This window comes from Theropithecus gelada, chromosome 13 (genome assembly GCF_003255815.1).
Source record: "Theropithecus gelada isolate Dixy chromosome 13, Tgel_1.0, whole genome shotgun sequence".
In the NCBI taxonomy this organism is placed as follows: Eukaryota; Metazoa; Chordata; class Mammalia; order Primates; family Cercopithecidae; genus Theropithecus; species Theropithecus gelada.
The window spans coordinates 77,703,660-77,729,374 of NC_037681.1; the positions used below are offsets into that span (position 1 = coordinate 77,703,660).

The 25,715-nt window shown below is 34.7% G+C and overlaps 1 pseudogene; it reads right to left on the bottom strand.

Moving 5' to 3' along the window:
• Positions 1-17,941: 17,941 nt before the first annotated feature.
• On the bottom strand, positions 17,942-18,953 carry LOC112604497 (annotated as a pseudogene).
• Between the last annotated feature and the right edge of the window lie 6,762 nt (positions 18,954-25,715).

Sequence of the window (25,715 nt, forward strand, 5' to 3'; positions counted from 1 at the left end):
ACTGATTTTTTGTGTCCCCCTAATGCTCATATGTTAAAGCCTTTACCCTCAGTGTAATTGTATTTAAAGATAGGGCCTTTGTGGAAGTAATAAAGGAGATCATACGGGTGGGATCCTAATTAGAAAGGTCAGTTGCCCTTAGAAGAAGAGACATCAGAGACCTATCTCTTTGAGCATAGTTAAAAGAAGGGTTGCTTGAGGACAAAACAGTCATGTGCAAGCCAGGAGAGTGGCCCTCATCAAAAAGTGGACTCTACTGGAACCTTTACTTAACAGCTTTCAGTACAAAAAGAATATACATTTCTATTGTTTAAGCCACTAATCTACATTATGATTTTATGGCTGCCTGAGTTACCATGTCCTTTATACATTTCCAGCTGTGTAAAATTTAAACATTTCTTACATTTCTTCTCTGGATCTAGCATCAGAATAGGTTGCATGGTTTTTCGTGGTTTTTTTTTTTTTCCTTCTCTCTTTTTATTTCATTTTTTACCAAAAATATCTTTTAAGAGAGTTTTTTACAACAAAAATTTCCTTTTTCCCTTTCTTGCCTTCTTTTTCTATACCTACAAAATTTAAAACATGATTTTTGTTTAGTAAATCAGAGAACACAAAAATACATAAAGTATGAAAGTTCTTCACTGTATGTCATTCTCTTTACCTTCCACAGATATAACAACAAAATGCCATTAATAAGGTATGCATTCTTTGAGACCTGTACGTATTCATTTATATGCATAAATCATACTTAAAATACTCAAAAATGTTTACTTTTTTATAAAAATATAACTACATTTTGAAACTTTCTTTTTTATTTAGCACAATTTGAGTTATCTTTCCTGTGAATGTATCTAGGTTTGTTACTCTATTTTTAATGGCTTTATTTTGTTCGTACTTTGAGTATGTAATTTTTATATATCTAGTCTTCTATTGAGAGGTATCATGTTATCCCTAATTATTATGACATTTGCAAATGGTGTACATTTGTAATTGTCTCTGAAAAGAGGTTCATTGAAGTAGAATTATACTCCAAATATTTAATGCACTACTTAATTTTGATGAATACTGCAAAATGCTACCCCATTTTAGATTGTTCTTAAACGAATGCTCAGTTAGACTTCAAATCTTATTTATAACTTAAAATATTATGAAAAGAACTAAAGCTCTCCAGAGGATGCTAACAGATACAGAAAAAAGTTAATAGTTATTTGTTTTTATTTTGCAGGTGAAAAAGGGACTGACTTTCCTAAGGTCCCTTAATAGTATCAGAAATTCTATGAATGTACAAGAAAAAGGAAAAAAATCAGTGATAATAATAACAAGATCAAATTCATGGTGAATTTTGTGAGCAAACTGCATAATCTAAAATACATAAAGCAGACATTTCTAGTATTTAGAATAAATAGAAAATCCCAGAACATAGTGGGGTGTTTTCGTTTACCTTACTCAGAAAATAATAGATTGTTAGATGAAAAAACAAAACCAAAAATATCACAATACATTTTCTATGAGACACCAATTTAAATAAAAATAGTACAGAAAGTTTAAAAATATCCATTTGGAAAGGAAATATATTGTAAATTGTAGAAAAAAAGATTAAAAATTGTGACAAAGGATAAAATAAGCATTAAGCGACAAATTAAGATTTCAAACATTAGTGAAGGAATATAAATATGTAAGCATGATAATTAAGAACATATGCTTTCCTAGAAATGGAGTCTAAACACATACCAATTGATAGAAATTGTGATAAGAACTATAATTAAATATTTCATGCATACCTTTGAGAAACTCTTACATAAATCAGATTAATAATTTTTTAAAATAGAAATTTTAACAACCTAATTATTTACAGGCAATGTCTAATAAGAAACTCTAACAGAGGGCAGTGGAGAAATTTTCCATAATGTAAATACTAAAGTGTGTCTGGCAATCAAAAGTAATAAGAAATTAAGATAAAGCAAATAATCTCTACAATGAATGTGGATGTCAAAATTAAACTGAGAAGCCAGAACGTTTGTTTATATGTTTGCTTTTATACAGGTAATTTCAAGAAGCATTCTGTTTCACAAAATAAGTGATACCTACCTATTTTCTGCTAGTGCCATTTCACTTACTTATGGCTAGCTTTGTTTTTCCATGCGAAATCACTCTTGCAGTCAATAAGGATATTTTCAGTGTTATTTTTATCAGTCCATAAATTTATTTAAACACTCAGGACATCCCAAATAGCATTCTAGACACTACAAAGAAAAATTTCAAAGAAATGCTATTTTCTTGAAAATGATTACCATTTAAAAAATTTGGTACTACTGCCGTTATTCAGTAACAATAGACAAAAATAAAGAATTATGTCTTTGCCCATGATTTAACCATTCAATTCTTTATTTTACCTAGCGTTCTATGATACCGGTGATTTGTTAGATTGATAAGAAATTCTTCTTTCTAACTGCCTGCTTTCTCATTCTGACATCTTTTCAACAAATTGTTGTTGTTTTATATCACTTTATATTTAAGTAGGGATTTTTATGTTTACTCACCTATTTTCCTATTGTTGCACATACAGTTATGTAGATTCAATCGTGTTATTTTTAATTGTTGTGGATATGTAATAGTTATACATTTTTTGAGGTTACATGTGATATTTTGATACAAGCATATATGATTCCATTCTTAAGCTACAGATTTGCACATCTGCCTTCAGCTCTGGAATGATGTCACAGATAACTTTGGGATATATCAGTTTCATAAGCATATCAGAGAGAAATGAGTACAATTATTTCCCAAATGTCACTTAAAGTGTTGTATTCAGATCCTCAATAACTCACCAGTAATATTGCCAGGTAGTAAAAATAGCATGTACAGAAAGGCTTAGCCTTGTAGCGATCCAAGGTCAGGGCAGTAGGAGTGACCCTTCCAGGGTGCAGGCAATAATTCAAATCTGAAGACAATAACAAACTGATGAAGATTAGTCAGTTTTCTGTCACTGGAAGCCTATCTTTTTTATATATACTTTAAGTTCTGGGGTACATGTGCAGAATATGCAGCTCTGTTACACAGGTGTACATGTGCCATGGTGGTTTGTTGCACCTATCAACCCATCATCTATATTAGCTATTTCTCTTAATGCTATCCCTACCCCTACCCCCACTCCCCAAAAGGCCCTAGTGTGTGATGTTCCCATCCCTGTGTCCACGTGTTCTCATTGTTCAACTCCTACTTATGAATGAGAACATGTGGTGTTTGGTTTTCTGTTTTTGTGTTAGTTTGCTTAGAATGATGGTTTCCAGCTTCACCCATGTACCTGCAAAGGACATGAACTCATCCTTTCTTATGGCTGCATAGTATTCCATGGTGTATATGTGCAACATTTTCTTTATCCAGTCTATCACTGGTGGGCATTTTGGTTGGTTCCAAGTGTTTGCTATTGTGAACAGTGCTGCAGTAAACATACGTGTGCATATGCCTTTATAGTAGAATGATTTATAATCCTTTGGGTATGTACCCAGTAATGGGATTGCTGGGTCAAGTGGTATTTTTAGTTCTAGATCCTTGAGGAATTGTCACACTGTCTTCCACAATGGTCGAACTAATTTACACTCCCACCAGCAGTGTAAAAGCATTTCTATTTCTCCACATCCTCTACAGCATCTGTTGGTTCCTGACTTTTTAATGATTGCCATTCTAACTGGAGTGAGATGGTATCTCATTGTGGTTTTGATTTGCATTTCTCTTGGTAAGAATAAGATATTCTTTCCTCTAAAAAATGTTCTGAGCCTCAATTCTAAACAATTTTAGTTGTTGTGTATGTATATGTACACATGTATGTATATGTACACAATTTTGTCAAATGTGCATATTTGTTATCCTTTAATACTGTCCTTTAATAAACATTTTGTTACAAATTAAAGGTCATTTGGAGAGTTTCTAGTTATACAGTTTGTCCATGCCACCTGCAGACTTTGCTGAATACATTCCTTTGAAAATTAGTATCAGGATTTGGGCAAAGTCACTTTCTTCAACTTCTGCAGAGCTACAGGAGTTGTAGTGGGCCCTTAGAGTTATAAAATTATATGTGAAGTGACCCATTAAGGGGCTAATTACACTTAAACATTTTAATAAATCAATGTATTATATTTAATTTAATTCCATTCAAATGATATTAACTAAGTGCCAGCTCTATATTAAGCTGCTGAAGACATAGCAACAAAGACTTTGATCTCCATGCTCAAATTATGAATTTTGATGTTTAATGATTAGTGATGTTTAGCATTTTTTCATATGCTTGTTGGCCATTTATGTGTCTTCTTTTAAGAAGTATCTGTTCGTGTCCTTTGCTCATTTTTTAGTGAGGTTGTTTGTTTTTTGCTTGTTAATTTGTTTCCTGTGGGTTACAAGTATTAGAACTCATTGAACGCAGAGTTTACAAATATTTTCTCCCATTCCGTAGGTTTTGTGTTTAATCTGTTGATAACTTATTTTGCTGTAAAGAAACTTTTTCATTTAATCGGGTCCCACTTATCAATTTTTGTTTTATTACAATCTGCTTGTTGAACTGATACATTTATCATTATGTATTGCCTTTCTTTGTCCTTTTTGCTCATTGCTTTAAAGTCTGTTTTGTCTGAAATAAGAATAGCAACCTCTCCTCTTTTTTGTTTTCTGTTTGCTTGATAGCTCTTTCTGCATTCCTTTACTTTGAGCCTATGGATGACATTGCATGTGAGAAGGGTTTCTTGAAGACAGCATATAGTTGGGAGTTGCATGTTTATCCAATTTGCCATGCTGCATCTTTTAAATGGGGCTTTAGAAGCAAATATTTAGAGAATTTATTACCACCAGACCAGCCTTACAGGAGGTCCTCAAGAGCACGCTAAAAGTGGAAATGAAAGGTTGTTGCCAGCCACCACAAAAACACACTTAAGTACATAGACCACTTACACTAAAGCAACCTCACAGTCAAATCTACATAACAACCAATTAACAACATACTGTCAGGATCAAATCCATACAAATCAATATTACCTCTGAACATAAATGGTGTTCATAGTCTATTTAATGTGACTCTTTAATCTCAGTTTTTGAATTGCTTTACTGACTTCCTTAGATTCCTTGGATTGAGTTTTTAATGTTCTCCTGAATCTCAATCTTTGTTGCCATCTAGATTCTGCATATAATGTCTGTTATTTTAGCCATTTCAGCCTCATTAAGAATCCTTCTGGAAAGTGAGTGCAGTCATTTGGAGGTAGAAAGACACTTTGGCTTTTAGAGTTGCCAGAGTTCTTGCACTAGTTCTTTTTCTTCTGTATAGGCTGATATTTTCGTTTAATCTTTAAAGTTGCTGTCCTTTTTATTGGGTTTTTTTACTTTTATATTCTTTGATGGTCCTGAAGTTTTCACTGTGTTATAGGTTGGATATAGTCAATTGGCTTCCTTTCTGAATGATTTCAGGGGGCCAAGTCTCAGCTCAGCACTCCTGTGTTGCTTCCTCTAATGCTGGGTGCCTGAGATTAGGCTTATGACTTTCTTCTCTGGCCCCTTTACCTCCAGTGTGCTGGAGGGGCCAAGGTGTTCCTGGTCTGCTGGCAACACTTTGATTGGGGTGCTGACAAAAGTGCTTCATTAGTGCAATGTCAGCAGGTTCTGTACTCATGCATATGTTCCAGTGTCAACAGGGTGGCTGTGGGACAGCAGGGTTTCTTCACACTTATTAAGTGGTTGGAGGAGACTGTGGTTGAGTGCATGCTAGCAAAGTGGTGGGAGGAGACTTTGGGTGGCTGCACACTGGTGGAGTCTCATCTGCAAAAGCTCTCTAACGGTTACGTGGGATTTTCTGGTAAAAGAACTACAGTGATGTACACTGAGAAGCTCTCCAGATGGGCATCTAAGCCTGTGCTGCAGGTGGGTATGGCCAGGTAAGGACACTGGAAGAGGCCAACAGACAGGGAGACCCTCAAAACAGACTGCCCCACTCTCACATGCGAGATAGCCCTGTTAGGTCCAAATCTAACAGTTAACAAATGCTAAAGCCACCTAGAGGATCATGGCTTTGGATCTCTCGGATATAGTTTTCCTGTCTAGGGCTGCAACCCAAAGTTTGGAATTGAGTTTGGGACAGAAAGGTGTCTCAAAGGGTGCATGGATTCAGAAGGGCTTTGCCAAATTTGCAGTCATCAGCCAGCAGGGGTCACTCCTCTGTTGCCTCCCTATCATAATGTGCCTTATACTCATTATTCAATTCACCATTAATGGGTACTTAGGTTGATTCCGTGTCTTTGCTATTGTGAATAGTGCTGCAATGAATGTATCAATGCATGTGTAGTTTTGGTAGAATGATTTATTTTCCTTTGGGTATATAAGCATTAATGGGATTGCTGAGTTGAATGGTAATTCTATTAGTTTTTTGTGAAATCTCCAAACTGCTTTCCACCGTAGCTGAATTAGTTTACATTCCCACCAACAATATAGACATATTTCATTTCTCTACTGCCTCACCAACATCTATTCATCTATTTCCTGACTTTTTGGTAATAGCCATTCTGACTGGTGTGAGATAATATCTTATTGTGGTTGTGATTTGCATTTCTCTGATAATTAATGATGTGAATATTATTTCAAATGTTTTTGACCACTTATATGTCTTCTTTTGAGAAGCCTCTGCCCATTTTCTGTGCTCTCATTTTCATGGAGTTATCTGACCTTTGCTTGTTGATTTTTTAGAGTTCCTTATAGAATCTGTATTTCAGACGTTTGTTTAGGGCATAATTTGCAAATATTTTCTCCTCCACCTATAAAAGTCATAGAAGAAAACCTACCAAGTAGTCTTCCAGGTATTAGCCTTCGCGAAGAGTTTATGATCAAGTTCTTAAATGCAACTGAAAAAAAAAAAAAAAAAGTGGTACCTAATTAAACGAAAGCACTTCTGCACAGGAAGTACTATCAACAGAGCAAAACAGATAACCTACAGAAGCAGAGAAAATATTTATTACATTTTCAGTTTCATTACTGATTATTGGTTTGTCTAGATTATCTATTTCCTCATAGTTCGATGTGGGTAGTGTTTATGTGTCTATGAATTTATCAACTTTTTCTAGATTTTCCAATTTGTTAGCATAGAGTTGTTCATAATAGTCTCTGAAGATTTCTTGTATTATTATTATTATTTTTGTTTTGAGACAGAGTCTCGCTCTGTTGCCAGGCTGGAGTGCAGTGGCATTATCTCAACTCACTGCAATCTCTGCCTCCCAGGCTCAAGCCATTCTTCTGTCTCAGCCTCCCTAGTAGCTGGGATTACAGGCATGTGCCACCACACACAGCTAATTTTTGTATTTTTAGTAGAGATGGGATTTCATCACGTTGGCTAGGATAATCTCAATCTCCTGACCTTGTGATCCACCCATCTTGGTCTCCCAAAATGCTGGGATTACAGGTGTGAGCCACCACACCCAGCCCAGATTTCTTGTGTTTCTATGGTCTCATTTGTTATGTCTCATATTTCATTTCTGATTTTATTTGGGTCCTCCCTCTCTTTTTCTTAGTATAGCTAATGACTTGTCAATTTTGTTTATCTTTTTAAAAACCAACTTGTAATTATATTGCTCCTATGTATAGATTTTTGGTCTCAATTTTATTTACTTCTGATCTTTAGTATAATGTATTTTTTCTTCTAATTTTTGGTTTCTTCTGTTTTTGCTGACCTCATTTCTTGAGGTGCATTATTAGGTTGTTTACTTAATATATTTCAATTTTTTAATGTGGGCATTTATTGCTACAAACTTCTCTCTTACTGTTGCTTTTGTTGTATTGCATAAATTTTAATATGTTGCATTTCCATTTTCATTTGTTTCAAGAAATTTTTTAATTTCCTTATTAATGTCTTCATTGACCAATTGGTCATTCAGGATAATGTTGTTTAATTTCCATGTGTTTGCATAGTTTCCAAGGTCCTTCTTTCTAGTTTTATTTCTAATTTTATTCCATTTGGGTCAGTTAAGATATTTGATATAATTTCTACTTTTTGAATTTTTTGAGATTTGTTTTGTGGTTTAGCATATGATCTATATTGGAGAATGTTCCATGTGCTGTTGAAAATAATGTGTGTTCTGTAGCAGTTGGGTGAAATGTTTTGTAAATATCAGTTAGGCCTGATTGGTCTTGTGTGTATTTATAGTTTAACTGGATGTTTCTTTGTTGATCATCTGAATGATCTCTCCACTACTGAAAGTGGGATGTTGAAGTCCCTAGTATGATTGTATTGCAGTCTATCTATCCCTTTAGATCAACTAATTTTGCTGTAAATACTTGGGTGGCTTGGCACAGGGTTCATACATGTTTATCATTGTTAAGTCCTCTTGCTGAATTTACCCCTTTATCATTATGTAGTAACCTTCTTTGTCTCCTTTTACAGTCTAATACAATTATAGCTACTTTTGCTCTTTTTCAGTTTCCAGTTGCATGAAATCTCTTTCTTCATCCATTTCAGCGTATGTGTTTTTAAAGGTGAAGTCAGTTTCTTGTAGGCAGCATATAACAGGGTATTATTTTTGTCCATTCATCCTTCCAGTCTTTTTATTACCAAATTCAGTCTATTTACATATATTGTTATTATTGATTAGTAAGGACTGAGTACTGCCATTATCTTGCTTATTTTTTTGTTGTGTTTTAACTCTTCCTCTCTTCTTTTCTTATTATTTTTCTTTGTGATTTTCTCTGGTAGTATGTTTTAATTTATTGCTTTTTATTTTTAATGAATCTAGTATAGATTTTTGCATTTTGGTTATAATGAGACAAAACATCTTACAGATATTACAAGTTATTTATAAGTGATGATCACTTACCATAAATTAAAAATAAAATAATATGAACAAAGAAAAAATGAAAAAAATCACCTACACTTTAACTTTGTTCCTCCTGCATTTTGACTTTTTGTTACATCAGTTTCTATATCTTTAAATTACCTATCTCTTGACAGTTTTCTGTAGCTTTTACTTTTTTTATGGCTTTGTCTTGTACACTTCATACTGGAGTTGTAAGGGGATTTCATACTACAGTTGCAATGTTAGAATATTCCGGGTTTGTCGGTGTATTTACTTTTATCAGTAGGTTTTATACCTTCAAGTGTTTTCTTTTTGCACATTAGGGGGGCTTTTTTTTCTTTCGGATTAAAGAACTCTCTTTAATGCTTCTTGTAAGAAAGTCTGATGGCAGTTAATTTTCTCAGCTTTTATTTGTCTGGGAAAGACTTTATGTATCCTTCATATTGAAAGAATAGCTTTTCTAGTTACAGTGTTCTTGGACGACAGTTTATTTCTTTCAGCACTTTGAATATGTCATCTCATTCCTTCCTGGCCTGTATTGTTTCCATTGAGAAGTCTGTTGCTAGATGAATTAGAGTTTCTTTATATTATTTGCTTCTTTTTTCTTGTTGCTTTCAGAATCCTCTGTTGGTCCTTGACCTTTGAAATTTTGATTATTATATGCCTTGGGCAGTTTTATTTGGGTCACATCTGTTCAGTGTTCTCTGACCTTCCTGCACTTAGATATTCATCTCTAAAGTTTTGACATGTTTCTGTTATTATTTTTTTGAATAAACTTTCTACCTCTCGTTCTTGCTCAACACACTCTTGAACCCCAATAATTCTTAGGTGTAGTCTTTGGAGGTAATTTTCTGTATCTTGAAGATAATCTTTGTACCTTCTTATTTTTTGTTTTTTTCTCCTCTGACACAGTGTATTTTCAAATTGTCTTTTAAGTTCTCTGGTTTACTCTGCTTCATGCTTTCTGCTGTTGAGAACAACTAACAATTGTTTTAGTTTAGCAAACATATTGCTTTCTTTTATTTTCTTTTCTTTTTTTCTTTTTTCTTTTTTTTTTTCTTTTTTTTGAGATGGAGTCTCACTCTGTTGCCCAGGCTGTACAGCAGTGACACAATCTCAGCTCACTGCACCTCCACCTCTCAGGTTTGAGTGATCCTCCTGCCTCAGTCCCACTAGTATCCGGGATTACAGGCACGTGTCACTATGCCTGGCTAATTTTTTATGTTTAGTAGAGATGGGGGTTTTGCCATGTTGGCCAGGCTGGTCTTGAACTCCTGACCTCAGGTGATACACCTGCCTCAGCTTCCCAAAGTGCTGGGATTACAGGCATGAGCCACTATGCCTGACCAACAGAAAATATATTTCTTAGGTCCAAGATTTCTGGTTGATTTTTTTTAAATCATTCCAGTCTCTTCATTAAGTTCCCCCAACAAATTTCTGAATTGGTTTTCTGTGTTATCTTGGATATCACTGAGCTTTCTTAAAACCACTATTTTAAAATCTTGATCAGAGAGCTCACCTATCCCTATCTCAAGGTCAGTCGTTGGTTCTCCATTTGTCTGGGGAAGTTGTGGTTCCCTATTTGCTGCTGTTTCTTGTGAACATATGTTTATATAGTTGCACTGAATGATGAGCTATTTATTCCAGTCTTCTCTGTCCAGATTGTTTAGGTTTTTATCAGATACATTTGCTTAGAGTGTCTTTGTAATTTACCTTTTGAAATTGTTTTTATTTTTCTGCCAGGTCCTCACCTTCTTTTTGGCACTGGATGCTGCTTTAAGTCCACGTTTGTCTCAGTTTTAGTAAATGATCAGAATACTGCTTGTCATGAACGAGAGAAGTCCTTCTGTGGATATCCAAATAGTGTGTGAAGGCTGGTTAGGGGTTCACATGAAGAGGATCTGTGGAACATACCTTCTATAGCATCATACTCCTGGACAGCCACTGTGATTTGACATTTCCTTTGGCTAAGTTATAGAGAAGAGTTTCCAGGGCTGGGAATGGTAGTCTCTCCTTTCCCCTTTGTCTCTGGCGGTTTTTTTAGAACATTTCTCCCTTGAGGCTCTTCTGATGCTTCCTGTGGGTTGTGAGAGGAACTGGTTTCCTGCCAGGAAATCCCAGATGATGGGAAGGCTGTTTGTCCACATCACGCTCGCTGTTTCCAGTATAGACACCATGAGTCAGAGATAAGTTTTCTGCACACTTAATGTAGGGCAGATTGAGGGGTGGGGCATTGTGGATATGGAAGTCCTATTCATTACTATCTGCTTGGAGTTCTTTGAGTTCTGAGATATTGCTGATAATCTCAGCACTATAATTTGTTTCTGATTTTCTGTGCAGGGAGAAGTAAAGCCAACTGCCTTATATGTCATCATTTTGACAGGAACAAAATGGCCTGTAAATTTTTTGATGTGTTGTTGAATTGATCTTGCTAGTATTTAATTATTTTTGAAAGTATATACATATATTGGCCTTGTAGTTTTTTTTTTTTTTTTCTTGTGATGTCTTTGATTTTGATGTAAGGGTGATGCTGACCTCATATAATAAATTTGGAAATATTCCCTCTACTTCTATTTTTTGGAACATTAAAAATAGATGGGTATTAATTTTTATTTCATTGTTTGATATAATTCAGTCATGAAGTCATATGGCCCTGAGTTTTCCTTTTCGGAAGGTTTTTGATTCCCACTTCAATCTCTTTATCTGTTATCTTTCAGGCTTTCTATTTCTTCTTGATTCAGTCTTGAGAGTGTATGTTTCTAGAATATTATCCCTATCTTTTAGGTTATCCAAGCTTTTGGCATACTATTGTTCATAATAGTCCTCTATAACATTCCTCATGGAACTGGAAGAAACTCATTTAATGTTCATATGGAACCAACAAAGAACCTGAATAGCCCAGGCAATCCTAAGTAGCAGAAAGCATCAGGCTGCCCAACTTCAAATTGCACTACAGGGCTATAGTAACCAAAACAGCATGGTACTGGTACAGAATCAGACACATAGACAAATGGAACAGAATAGACGGCCCAGAAATAAGGCTGCATACCTACAACCATCTGATCTTTGACAAAGCTGACAAAAGCAAGCAATGGGGACAGGACTCCCTATTCACTAAATAATGCTGGGATAACTGACTAGCCATATACAGAAAGCGGAAACTGGACCCCTTCCTTTCTCCATATATAAAAATCAACTTATAATGGATTAAAGACTTAAATGTAAAACCAAAACTAAATTAAGAAACCCTGGAAGACATCCTAGGCAATACCTTTTTGGACATAGGCCCTGGCAAAGATTTCATGACTAAGACACCAAAAACAATTACAACAAAAGCAAAAATTGGCAAATAGGAACTAATTAAACTAAATAGCTTCTACATATTAAAATAAACTATAAAAACAGTAAACATTCGTCCTATAGAAATGGGAGAAAATATTTGCAAACTATGAATCTGACAAAGGTATATCTAGCATTTATAAGTAACTTAAACAATTTTACAAGAAAAAACTAAACAACCCCATTGAGAAGTGGACTCAGACATAAACAGAAAATTGTCAAAGAAGACACAGATGCAGCCAACAAGCGTATGAAAAAAGTTCAATATCACTGATATTAGTGAAATGGAAATCAAAATCACAATGAGATATCATCTCACACCAGTCAGAATGGCTGTTACGAAAAAGTAAAAAAATAACATGCTGGTGAGGTTGCAGAGAAAAGAGTATGTATACACTGTTGGTGGGAGTGTAAATTAGTTCATCTGTTGTGAAAAGCTGTGTGGTGATTCCTCGAAGAGCTAAAAACAGAACTACCATCCCACTCAGCAATCCCATTCTTGGGTATATACCCAGCAGAATATAAATCATTCTGTTATAAAGACACGTACATGTATATATTCATAGCAGCACTGTTCACAACAGCAAAGACTTATAATCACTGTAAATGCCCATCAATAGAAGGCTTGTAAAGAAAATATGGTACATATACACCATGGAATAATATGCAGCTATAAAAAAGCACAAGATCATGTTCTTTGCAGGAACATGGATGGAGCTAGAAGCCATTATTCTTAACAAACTAATACAAGAACAGAAAACCAAAATACTGATGTTCTCACTCATATGTGGGAGCTAAATGATCAGAACACATGGATTCAAAGAGGAGAACAGACACCATGGCCTACCAGAGGGCTGAAGGTGGAGCATGGAGAGGAGTGGAAAACTAATTATTGGGTACTAGACTTAGGAATCTGCTGATGAAGCAATCTGTACATCAAACCTCCATGACAATAGTTTACCTAGATAACAACCTGCACATGTACCCCTGAACTAACATAAAAGGTAAAAAATCATGTTGTGCATCTTAAATATATACAAGAAAAATAGCTTAATAACAAAATGAAATAACAACAAAAACAGCATTTAGCTTAGGTTTTGATACTTCATGAGAAGTTGTTACATATAAAAATATTTTATTTCTCATTTTTATTAGTAGTTTCAATTTACTTTTTCTTAACTGGATTTGAGATAGAGAGTTTGCGAAGAAGCAAAATTCACTTATTAAGTAGATGGCGAAAGCACCATGGTCCCAGAGGAAAACACTTTCTTTCTGAAATCTTACTTCTAACAGAGTAGCATTGTTATAAGGTATGTCTTTGAGAGGTGCATTGGAAAGTGCCTCTGTGGAAAAGTACTTTCTTTTTCAGTGTCAACAAAGGTTTGACTGATTTTTCTCTGTTGGGCAGGTGGACTATCTTTGCCTAGTATGTTAACTCCAGAGCTGTTTTCTTGTGATGAGTGTATACTTTCTAAAACTGAAGCCAAAGTTGCTGGAAATGATGAGGAATAAAATATCATTCCAGTGTCAATATCTAAAGGCATATTCTTCATCAGAATTATATTTTAAATATCCATGAAGAAAAATATAGAGACTTAACGTATACCTGGGTAAGAACTAAGTTCTGATACATGCAATATTGATTGAATGCTCATATAGCAAGTAAAACAGCTTATTTGGCAAGTATAACAAGTGTTTTTCTGTTTAATCTCTAACATGCTGTGCTTAGCAGAATTAACTGTCATCCTATCAGAATGTTATTGAATCGTATAAAAGCAACCTTGTTTGTAGTGTATCACATGGAAAACCTTTTAAACATCGAAAAAATATTTCTAAAAAAATGTTTAAAGACTTCTCAAATACATAAATGTTGTATGAAAGAAAATATTAGACCATATGTGATTTACTTTGTAAGTCTGGAAACAGTTATGGTAGCTGTTATAAAATTGCTTTTCTAAAAAGCTGCTTTTTACGTAGACTATGAACTCCCTATGAATCAGAACCTTATGATTTGTTCATCACTTTATCTCTGCCTCTGGTTACTAGCACTTGATAGGCAAAGAATACATGTTTTGAGGAAATTAATGAGAAGTCAAAATAAAAAAGTAAAATAATAATATATACTGAATGAGATATCTCTGAAAAAAATATATATATCTGAGTCCTATACTATAGAATTCATTTTCATTCTACCTTGTGATTGACAAGCACAGGTTTTAGTAACACATAGTCCTTCTACAGATGTCCTATACTACAGTGTAGCAGGTAAGAATGAGGTGTGAGTCAGCCTTGCTAAGCAGGTCATTACTGAGAGCAGGTCTGATCTAAGCTTTGTTATCGCTTCTGCAAAACAAATCTTTCTGTGGAGATGTTAGATAAGAGTTTCCTAAGAATCACATTTCCATATCTTTTGAGTTCAAATGACAAAGACCAATTACATCTTTTCTCTATATCCCAGTTCAAAATTCCTGGAAGGACTCAAACTTGGGTCACATGTCTACTACTAACTGAAGGCTTGGGAGAGGGCCTAGCAAAGCTCTGCACACAGGCCAAACCCAGCTTTCTGCTGCCTTTTATAAATAAAATTCTGTTGGAAAACAACTGCACCTATTTAAAATTTCCCTGGCTACTATACACTACCATGATAGAGTTGAGGAGTTATGACAGAGATGATATCACCCACAAAGACTAAAAGATTCAGTAGCTGGCCCTTTACAGAAAAAGTGTGTCAATCCTTGGCTTTGTATTTCATAGAACAATTGTGTCTCTGTGTGGAAGAAGGGCAGTTCTCAGAGTAAAACACTGAACAGATATCCAATAAAGCACCTTGTATAGTCGGTGAGGGACTCTGTTCTTTGTTGTATGACCAACAATCCAAATCAGACTCCAAAGGGAACAAGCTACTGATATCCTAAGGAGATGTGGTGGGTAGTGGGGGCTTAAGACACAGCATAAACATTTTATACTGTGGTGATATCAGAGCCACCACAGTAATACAGTGAAATCTATTATTTTAGGTGGCCAAAGGGGTTTGGGATTGGACTTTAGCTGCTGACTAGAGGTGAAAACAGAATCAAGACTTAGGGAGGAGAAAAACAAACAAGAGCTATGCAGTGGTTCCTAGGGAAGGGGTTCAGGACAGATGAGATTCTTAAAACTAATATTTAATTAAAGAAACAGGCACAAAATACCATCATATGGACCTTAAAAATGTATTAGATGTTAGGAAACAAGACAACAAATGTTTGACACACAGATACTCAAGGCACATAGCAGTTGGATAACTGCCTTAGGACAGAAAAGGTAACCTCAGGTTGCTCTGGCTGGTGAGTCTGAGTTCTTGGAAATACTTGGTTACAATTTATTCTGAAACTGTGCATGGTGACCCTATGATGGTTCCATGTCTCTATCACTGAACATATCTTGGAGAATGCAAGGAAAGGGGATTATATATTACAAAAAGAAAAACTAATAAAACCAAGGGGCATGGATGATGAGTAGATTCAATGCACTAAAATAAAGTGTCTATTTTTAGTTCAGATTTTCTGAGTTGCTGAACCTAAAAATTAGATTTTTCACTTACTTGCTTGATAAGTTCAAATCACAGAGTTTGAATCTGGTGAACAAGTGCCCTGGCTGGTTATGAATTTAGAAGGGTTGGTAAGAGAGACATATATTCAGAAGGACAATGTCTATGTGGTGTCCCGAGGCAAGAAAAGAACACATAGTGTTCTAAAGGCAGAGGCTGATTGTACTTATAGAAGGAACGAGGCATGATTGGAAGCCTTCTGTGCAAACAGTTATAGTTGCATAAAATGAAGTGATTGTGACAAAAGTAAACAAATAAAAAATATTCACTATAAAGAGTTTTAACAGTGTAAATCAAGAGAATAAAAAGGTAGAGGTGGTTTCACAGAATCATTTCTCTAAGCATCACTCCTTTCATCTTTGATGTCTCTTCTGTACCCAAGATGCTGTTGAACCTGGAAAGAAGAAATCACTGGTTAGTGGAAAGGAAGAATTAGTGGAAAGGCTTCATACATCCGGTTGCTCTTATCTCATTTTACAGAGGAAGAGACTGAGGGCTACAGAGGTGAATTAACCTGCTTTACATCACAACCTCCTCTTTCCAACTGCAATGCTATTTGTGCTTTCTGTGTTCCAATTACTCAAGGGTTTTGTCTCTAGGTTTTCTCACATTTCAGTTGTTAATTTGCATTTTTATAGGCTGTGGAGAAAAAAGCACAGGGGCTACAGGCTTTAGGGGTCAGAAATTTCCGTAAACCAACCCCTAATCCTGCCTAAATTTGCTGGTCTCTCTAATTACCTATCTGCCTCTTGCTTTGTGCCATGATTTGTGCTTTCGTGTCTGAAACCACTGCTATGTAGTTTTGTTGGCGTAGTTTTGGATATGGTAACTCAGTGTACATGGTTCTCCTTCTCAACTAACCTTTCATATGTGGAAATACAGAACAGACTTTTTTATTTATAATTGATCCCAGACCTTGAGTACTCTTGTCTTTGGTATCAATTTTGTTTCTCGGAGAATTTATAATGAGCGTCCCATCTCCACATTGAGTTTGACAGACCTTTTGTGTGCTGAGACAAAGATTGGGATTAACCATAAATGGCCCATTCTTCTGAATTCTAGATTCTCACTTGCCTATTATGTGCAGCAATGTAGTGCTGATACATTCTTAGAATAGAGCTTATGGTTGACCAAAATAACCAATTAACCTTAGCTCATTATATTCTGGAAGACTTTAGAAATGACCTAATACATATAAATTTCTTGGTATACAGTAGGGTTTCTCAACATTGGTACTATTGGTATTATGGTTTTTATAATCTTTTCTTGTGGGGTGCTGTCCTGGGTTTAGCAGCATCTTGATTTCTATGAACTAGATGCCAGTAACATCTCACCCTGTTATGACAATAAAAAGTGTCTCCAAATTGTTAAAATTTCCCAGAGGATAAAACTATCCTTTAATGAATATCAGTACTATAGACTGTGGCACATAGGCAGTTCAAAATAATTAGCTATATTTTTACCTAAATATAAATAAAATTTATATAAATAAATTTTTGTGTAATTTTTTAAATTTTTTCTTTTTATTTATAATTTTAGATTCAGGAGATACATGTGCAGATTTGTTATATGTAAATACTGCATGATGCCAAAGTTTGGGTTCCTCATGTTCCTTTTGCCCACGTAACGGACATGGTATCCAATAAGTGGTTTTTCAACTCTTTTCCTTCTCTCTACTTCCCTCCTTTTGGAATCCCAGGGTTTATTGTTGCCATCTTTGTGTCTGTGTGTGCTCAATGTTTAACTTCAACTTATGAGTAAGAATATGTAGTATTTGGTTTTCTGCTTCTGCATTAACTCACTTAGGATAATGGCTTCCAGCTGCATCCATATTGCTGCAAAGAATGTGACCTTGTTGTTTCTTATGGCTGCATAGTATTCCATGGTGTATACCTACCACATTTTTCTTTCTTTTCCCTGTTACAGTAACTTTAATTTATCTTGTATTTTACAGAAATCTATGAATGATTTTTAAAAAGCACCTCCTTACATTCTTCTGGCAGCTGTCAAGTAGGCAATAAGTGTGTCAACAGCTTGACCAACAGCATCTTGCAAGGATATCAGACCAACCAACCACTCACCAAAGAACTTGGCACCTTTTAAATCTTGTTTTTAGTGCAAGGGTGTATCCACTCTGATGGCAATCCTGTCCAGGCAAATCTCCACAGCATGCTTTGCAAAATCAGTGATTAGCAAATTAGTTAGCTTTGACACAGAGCTGTGTTCACTTGCCCATGACAACCTGGAAGCTGGTTTTGATGTTGACAATAGAATCTCTAGAATGACACATTTCTCTCTGTAAAAAATAGAGTTGGATGTGCTTCCACAGGATTGTGTTCCATGTTCGGCATGCGTGACAAGTGGTGTATTCATGGATGTATCTTCCAAGACAATTTCTATCTGTTTCTTTTGTAATCTTCTTTTGATTACAAGTTGGTTATTACCATCTAGAGAACCATTTGTACCCAATTCAGCCAACAAAAATGCAGGGAGGTATTTGGGGAGACAATACATTTGTTTATATATATCTGTAAAGTCGACAAAAGAAGTTTCCTTGTTTCCTACTCACACGACATAAGGAGGTTTTGTGACAAATTTCCTTTTCTCTCCAGAAACCATAACTGCATTGTCCCTACATGATGTGGAACACTCTATTCAGTTGCTTCTCATATGTGTAGTCTCTTTCTGAGCTTGCCCAAGTAGAGCCTGTCTGATTACTGAATGAGATGGCATCATCTTTTTTATCTTTTAGGCTTCATCTTTCTTTGGTAATTTTTTATCATCTGGGAACTTGAAATTCCACTTTTTCTCTTTTTATTGACAAACATAATGTCAAGGTCATCCCCTGGTTCAGCTGGTTCTTAAACATCAATTTCAATCTTCATATCCTTTACATCTTCTTCACCTCCATCAATGTGAAATATCTTTTTTGTTTTTCTCTTATTTTTCTTTTGATTAAAGATCAAGTCATCTGGATCATCATAAGTATCTCTTTTCCTATTGTCCTCTTCATCAGCTTCCAAATCTTTGTCTTCAGTTGGCTCTGGCTCCACTTCTTTTATTTCTGAGGGCTAGCTTTCCTCTGTTTAAGTATCCCCACCCTCATCTAACATAAATGGCTTCTTCTTTTTCTTCCTGCCCATAGTAGAATCAAAAATCATCTTGTCCCCAGATGTGGCTGTAGTTCGAGTGGGCTCGGCACGAATGGGAAGTCAGACAGGTCAGCCCCAGGCCTTGGCAGCAGCTCTGCTCCCATTGATATCTCTCCCATTGCCACACTAGGCTCTTGCATCAGTGAAAGGGCTGCATTTTCTTTATCCAGTGCACCATTGATGGGCACCTAGGTTGATTCCACATCTTTGCTGTTGTAAATAGTGCTGTAATAATCATACGAGTGCTGGTGTTTTTCTTTTTTCTTTTTTGGTAGGACAATTTATTTTCCTTTGGGAATATACCCAGTAAATGGGATTACTGGATCAATGATAATTCTGTTTTTAGTTCTTTGAGAAATCTCCAAACTACTCTCTAGAGGGCCAAATATGCATTCCCACCAATAGTATATAAGTGTTTCCTTTCTTCTGCCACCTTGCCAGCATTTGTTATTTTTTAACTTTTTAATAATAGCCTTTCTGACTGGTATGAGATGGTATCTTATGGTGGTTTTAGGCTGCATCGTTATGAAGATTAGTGATTCGAAGCTCTTTTTAATGTCGGTGGACCACTTGTGTGTCTTCTTTTGAAAAGTGTCTGTTCATGTATTGTGCCCACATTTTAATGGAGTTATTTGTTTTTTGCTTGTTGATTTGAGTTTCCTTTTTTAACTTTTATGTTTAAGGATACATGTGCAGGTTTGTTATATAGGTAAATTGTGTGTCACAGGGATTAGATGGATAGATTATTTCGTCACCAGTAAGCAGATTTCTGATCCTCTCCCTTCTCACATCCTCCTCCCTCAAGAAGGCCCTAGTGTCTGTTGTTACCTTCTTTGTGTCCATGTTTACTTAATGTTTATCTCCCAGTGATAAGAGAGAACAGGTGGTATTTGCTTTTCTGTTCCCATATTAGTTTGGTTAAGATTATGGCTTCTAGCTTTATCAGTGTATATATCAATATATATGGACACATTATATATATAGACACATTGTATATATGTACACACATATACATTATATACACACACACACACACACACACACACACACACATATGTGTCACATTTTCTTTATCCAGTCCACCTTTGATGGGTATATAGGTTAAATTCATGATGCTGCTATTGTGAATAGCACTGTGATTAATTTTTGTGAAATGCATAGTTTGCAAATATTTTCTTTGTTGAATGCATGGTTTGAAAATGTTTTCTTCCATTCTGTAGGTTGATGTTTACTCTGCTTTTTCATTTTTGCTACCTGCATGCGGCAGCTGTTCCTTTTTGATGTACGGCCTTCATTTTATCCACTTTTATTATATTAACTACATCATACTTTATTATAGAATAATTTCTGGCTTATTTTAGACTGAGTGTTATTGCTTGTCTCTTGCAAACAAAAACCCTAATTAATAAAAAAAAATTGGTTATGAGGTAAGATATCTTCAGGAAAATGCTGAATTTATTCCTGGCTGGGATAAGATGAAATGCATGACGTAGGATGAAAAAAACAAAAGGAAGATTGCATCTGATGGCATAGAATAATATATAACGAGAGAAGAAAAACTAAAAACACATACGTTATTTTCTCAAGGTCCAAAATGAAATCCCCAGTCTTTTGAGGATGCATTTGAAAACACTGAAATAATTTCTTAGAATTTATGACCCTGGGCTAAGATCAGTAAACAACAATAACAAATTAATATACCAACACCACTGCCAACACCAAAGAAAATAATTCTCTGGGATGCTGGGTTAAAAAATCATGTGAATTTGCCAGACCTAATGTGAAAGTTAACACGTTAAGTTAACACGTTAATTAACAAAGAAGCAAATTACAGTAGTGGGACAGGGGTTATAGGAAGATACATGGATTTGTATTACATCTAACCCATCAACCCCAGAAACCCTTGATGAGGTTTTTTCACACTTGCAGAAAACAACTGATGCATTTCTTCTTGCCTCAATCCTCATATTAGGCCAATATTCAGATTCCAAATTCATCATGTTCTGGAGGTTGAAATGCTACTTGAGAAGAAAACAAATAGAAAGATTGCAGGAATTTGCTAATTTTATCACTCAAAACCTGATGAGTACTTGTAGAAATGGATTTTGAGTTTGCAGAGATATGGAAGTGAGGAATAAAACTTTAGCTCAGGCTGAATTTTTTCATAAAGGTGAACTAATTAGAGACTTTTGCCATTATGTCTTCATGTAAATCTTAATCTAAGATTGCTGGATTTATGTATCATCTAGGTCTATCTCACTTATTTCTTTGTTATATCCCTGAAGAAATTTCAGAAGTTGTTCTTTTCAAAACATTTTAGGGCCAGGTTAATTAAGGAAAGTATAGTATTATTTAAAAGGAGGAAAAAATAAGAAAACGTGTTTTATTAGTTGCTCTCTTTCCACTAAGAATCAGTTAGAAAGGATTTAAAATGTCATCTCAGTGAGGTTGGGAGGATCACAAGTGGTTGAGCCAAGAAGTGATAAAAGTGGATGTGACTGTTATAATAGGCAGCAGAATAGGTGGGTATTAGGATTCATTTAAACCAATAAAGATCTCTACCTATGGTTAATTATTATGGGGTTTCTAGGAATAAAATAAACATTTCCCCAAGATCTTACCTGATTTACAAAAGCAAAACACTCCAGATATGGCAGACAAAAGAACAGAGAGCAACCTGAGAATCATGGATCCGCAAACATATTTTAAACTTGAGTCATTTTATCAACCTGAGGGCCTTGAATGTAGACAGGATTGCCTATCTTGGGGAGGATGGACCCAGTTTAATATCATAGATAAACGCAGTGAACTCATCTCTAGTCTTTTTGAAAGGAGCCTAGAGCAATTTGGGCAACTTTGCTCTAAGAAAATTGGTTTATTTATCTGTAAAATGATAGAATTATGGTAGCTAACCTACAAATTGTTGTATTTAGGAAAATAAAATGCCTGTAAAGTATAGAGAATAATACCTGATACATACTAAGTACTTAATGTTAGCTATTATTATTATTAAATGCAAGTTCTTACAACACTTATCCCCAGGAAATATGCCATATTTGTATTTTACGGATTCTGTTGTTAACTGTTATGAAAAGTAGTTATTTAAGCTATTCAGACAAATAAGAGGTCATCAAGTGTGATTGTATAAGGTAATCTGAAGCACCAAAGTAGAACAGTGTGAAAGTTGTCAGTCATGGAAGTTTTTAAAAGTCATTCAATCTGTCCCCTGTTTAATCAAGTGTCTAATTTCCTTGAACTTGCGATTGGCTGTGTAGGTAAGGCTCGGCTACATACCCCTGACTTTGAGCAAGAGGTACTCTTCTTTCTCTAAAATTTAGTAGTGCCTTAGACATACTCCTTATATCATTGATTGCACTGCATTGTAGTTTGTTGATTCTGTGTATTCTTACCCTGAAGAAGAACTCCTTAGAGCCAAGGGAAAATATTACAGTACACTTGGTGGCAGGAAATGGGGACAAAAGTCTGCAGTCTTCCATTTAATAACCATTGCATTTTACCCCTTAGGTAGCACTTTTTTCTGATTTTTCAAGCCATATAATGAAAATTTGTGTCCGTTATTACACTGTTGTACGGTAAAATGGTAGGAGCATGGAGTGTAGGGTCAATCTTCCTGAATTTAAAACCCAGGTTCACCATGAATAACAGTATGACCAGGTGAGCTATCCACATTCTCAGTGTCTCGGTTTCTTTCTTTCTAATATAGCATTGATATGAAAATTAAGTGGATCAATTTACACAGATCATTAAAGCAGTGCCTGGCACATACTAATTACTCAGCATATATTAAATTACTACTGAAATATTCAAATAAAAATTATAAATATGCTTCATTCACTGTTAATACAGATATTTGTTACTAGTATGAATTGTTTTATAATGTGTAAACAAATGAATGAATTAATTAATGAGTAACTTTTTTCTAAATATATGATGTGTGTTGATTCACATTGTTTTTTGTAACTTCAGAAGGTTGGAATATTTAAAGATCGCTTCTGATTTCACTATTATTTATTTTTAAGACTTACCTGTGAGCTAGAACTTCACATTTGGAGAAAATAAAAGATGATTACATGTAATCTCAAAAGACTGCAGTCCCTCAGTGACCTTGACCTTGGCCATGCTGAGTCTTTGTTTATAAAAAGGAAGAACTGGCTCTTTCCTCACCATTTGCTCTTTGACAACAACTATGACTGCCTCTTCCCATAGTTCTGAGGCAGGAAATGTTACTTCTCTGTGTCTTCATATAGTTGAATGCAAAGGCTTTTCTTAGAGATAAATTTAACATTACAGTGAAAGTGTCCTTGCATATTAATATTTCTAAAATAATTATTGCTTAAAAAAGCTCTAATTTATATTCTTGAAGACTGCATAATTTTTAAGTAACATGTGCAATATAACACTAAAATTGTGTTTTATATGCAATTTAAATATCTTTTTATATTTTATTTCATGGTTTTATATAGTGTCTTACTGACATTTGCTGTCCATATTTGAAATCTTATATTATTGCTGGTTTAATAGAGTACATCTATAAAATAGTATGCAAGATTGAACATTTACCACAAATCTCAAAAAGTTGTAGGAAGAAATGGCTCCAAACTATGGTTTAAAGTGGCTTAGTGAAGCAGAAATTTCACTACATTTCTTTTGCTAGAAAACTGTTGCTGCAAAAACCAGCACTTAGAAAAGCAAGTAGAACTAGACATTTGTAATTAATAGTCAATTTTGAAAGAATTAAGAGCACTGTTGTTTCAGGTGAAGTACTTTGAAATGTAATTATATCTCTTTCTATTGGAAATTGTGATAAAAAATGTTCCAATTAAATTTACTTGGTTTTATTCCTATTAAAAAAAATCAGACATGTAATGAATTATTTTATAGAGTTCATATAGCCATGAGACCATATTATATATCTATATTCCCTCTCAAATGCTTTCTTAACAGTATTTTTATTAGTATATAAAAGTATTTGTATGACTCATACCAATAAAATTAAGAAAAATCACTAAAAATTTCATAAAATAAAAGAAAAGCAATTAAATTATTTTGAATTTTTCAGAAGTATGGTTTCAAAGTTTTAAGTTAAGCTTGCTTTTATTGCAAGTATATATTTTAGGACTTCATAAAGTGCATCTCATGCTATATAGGATTTGACTATTAAACCCTAAAATTTTCTTTTGTAAAATGGTGTATTTCACAATATGTATACATGTATATATATACATGCATATAAATATATATATACACATACACATATGTGCATATAAATATATATATACACACACACGTGTATATTTATGTTTTCATAGTCAGAATATTAGGCTATTCAGATAAATAAGAGGTCATCAAGTATGAGAGTGTAAAAGCTGCTTTTCAGCATTAATGTGTCTATAATTCTTTATGGAGCAGCAAAGCTTAAATGACTAAAGTATAGATGAAAGTAAATGATTAAAATACACAACTATTTAGACTATGAGGCTTTAGGTTCTTTTTATTTTTTAAAGTTTTATGGGTACATAGTAGGTGTATATATTTCTGGGGTGCATGAGATACTCAGGTATAGGCATGCTATAAATGATAATCATATTATGGAAAATTGGGTATTCATGCCTTCAAGCATTTATACTTTATGTTATACACAATCCAATTATTTTCTTTTAGTTATTTTAAAATGGGCAATTAAATTATTGTCAACTGTAGTCCCCCTGTTGTGGTATCAAATGTTACGTCTTTTTTATTTTTTCTATTTTTCTGTGAGTGTACTCATGAATAATTCCCACTTTCCTCCCAGTCCTCCACTACCTTTCTCTGACTCTTGTGACCATCCTCCTATTCTCTGTCTCCATGAGTTCAATTGTTTTGATGTTTGTATTCCACAAATAACTGAGAACGTGTGATGCTTATATTTCTGTGCCTGCCTGATTTCGCTTAACAGAATGACCTCCAGTTCCATCTATGTTGTTGCAAATAATAAAATCTTATTCTTTTTGGTGGCTGAATGTACTCTATTGTGTTCAAGTAACACATTTTATGTGTCTATTCATCTGTTGATGAACATAGGTTTTACTAAATCTTGGCTACTGTGAACAAACATGAGAGTGCAGATATTTTTATATACTTATTTCCTTTCTTTTGTGTATATACCCAGCAGTGGAATTGCTGGATGGTATGGAAGTTCAATTTTTAGTTTTTTGAGGGACCTCCAAAACTGTTTTTCATAGTGGTTATACTAATTTACATTCCCAACAGTGAACAAAGGTTCCTTTTTTTCTACATCCTTGCCAGCATTTGTTATTGCCTGACTTTTGAAAAAAAAAAAAAAAAAAAAAAAAAAAGCTGTTTTTGCTCAGGTGAGATGATACCTCGTTGTAGTTTTGATTTGGATTTATCTGATGATCAATGACGTTGAGCAGTTTTTCATATGCCTGTTTGCCATTTGTTTGTCTTCTTTTGAGAAATAGCTATTCAAATCTTTTGACCTTTCTCAATTAGATTATTAGATTTTTTCCTGTAGAGCTGTTTGAGCTCCTTATGTATTCTGATTATGAATCCCTTGTCAGATGGCTAGTTTGCAAATATTTTCTCTCATTCTGTGGGTTGTCTCTTCACTTTGTTGATTGTTTCCCTTTTATGCAGAAGCATTTTGACTTGATGTGATCCAATTTGTCCATTTTTGCTTTGGTTGCCAGTGTCGTTGAGGTATTATTCTAGAAATTTCTGCCAAGACCAATGTCCTGGAGAGTTTCTCCATTGTTTTCTTGCAGTAGTTTCATAGTTTAAGGTCTTACATTTAAACCT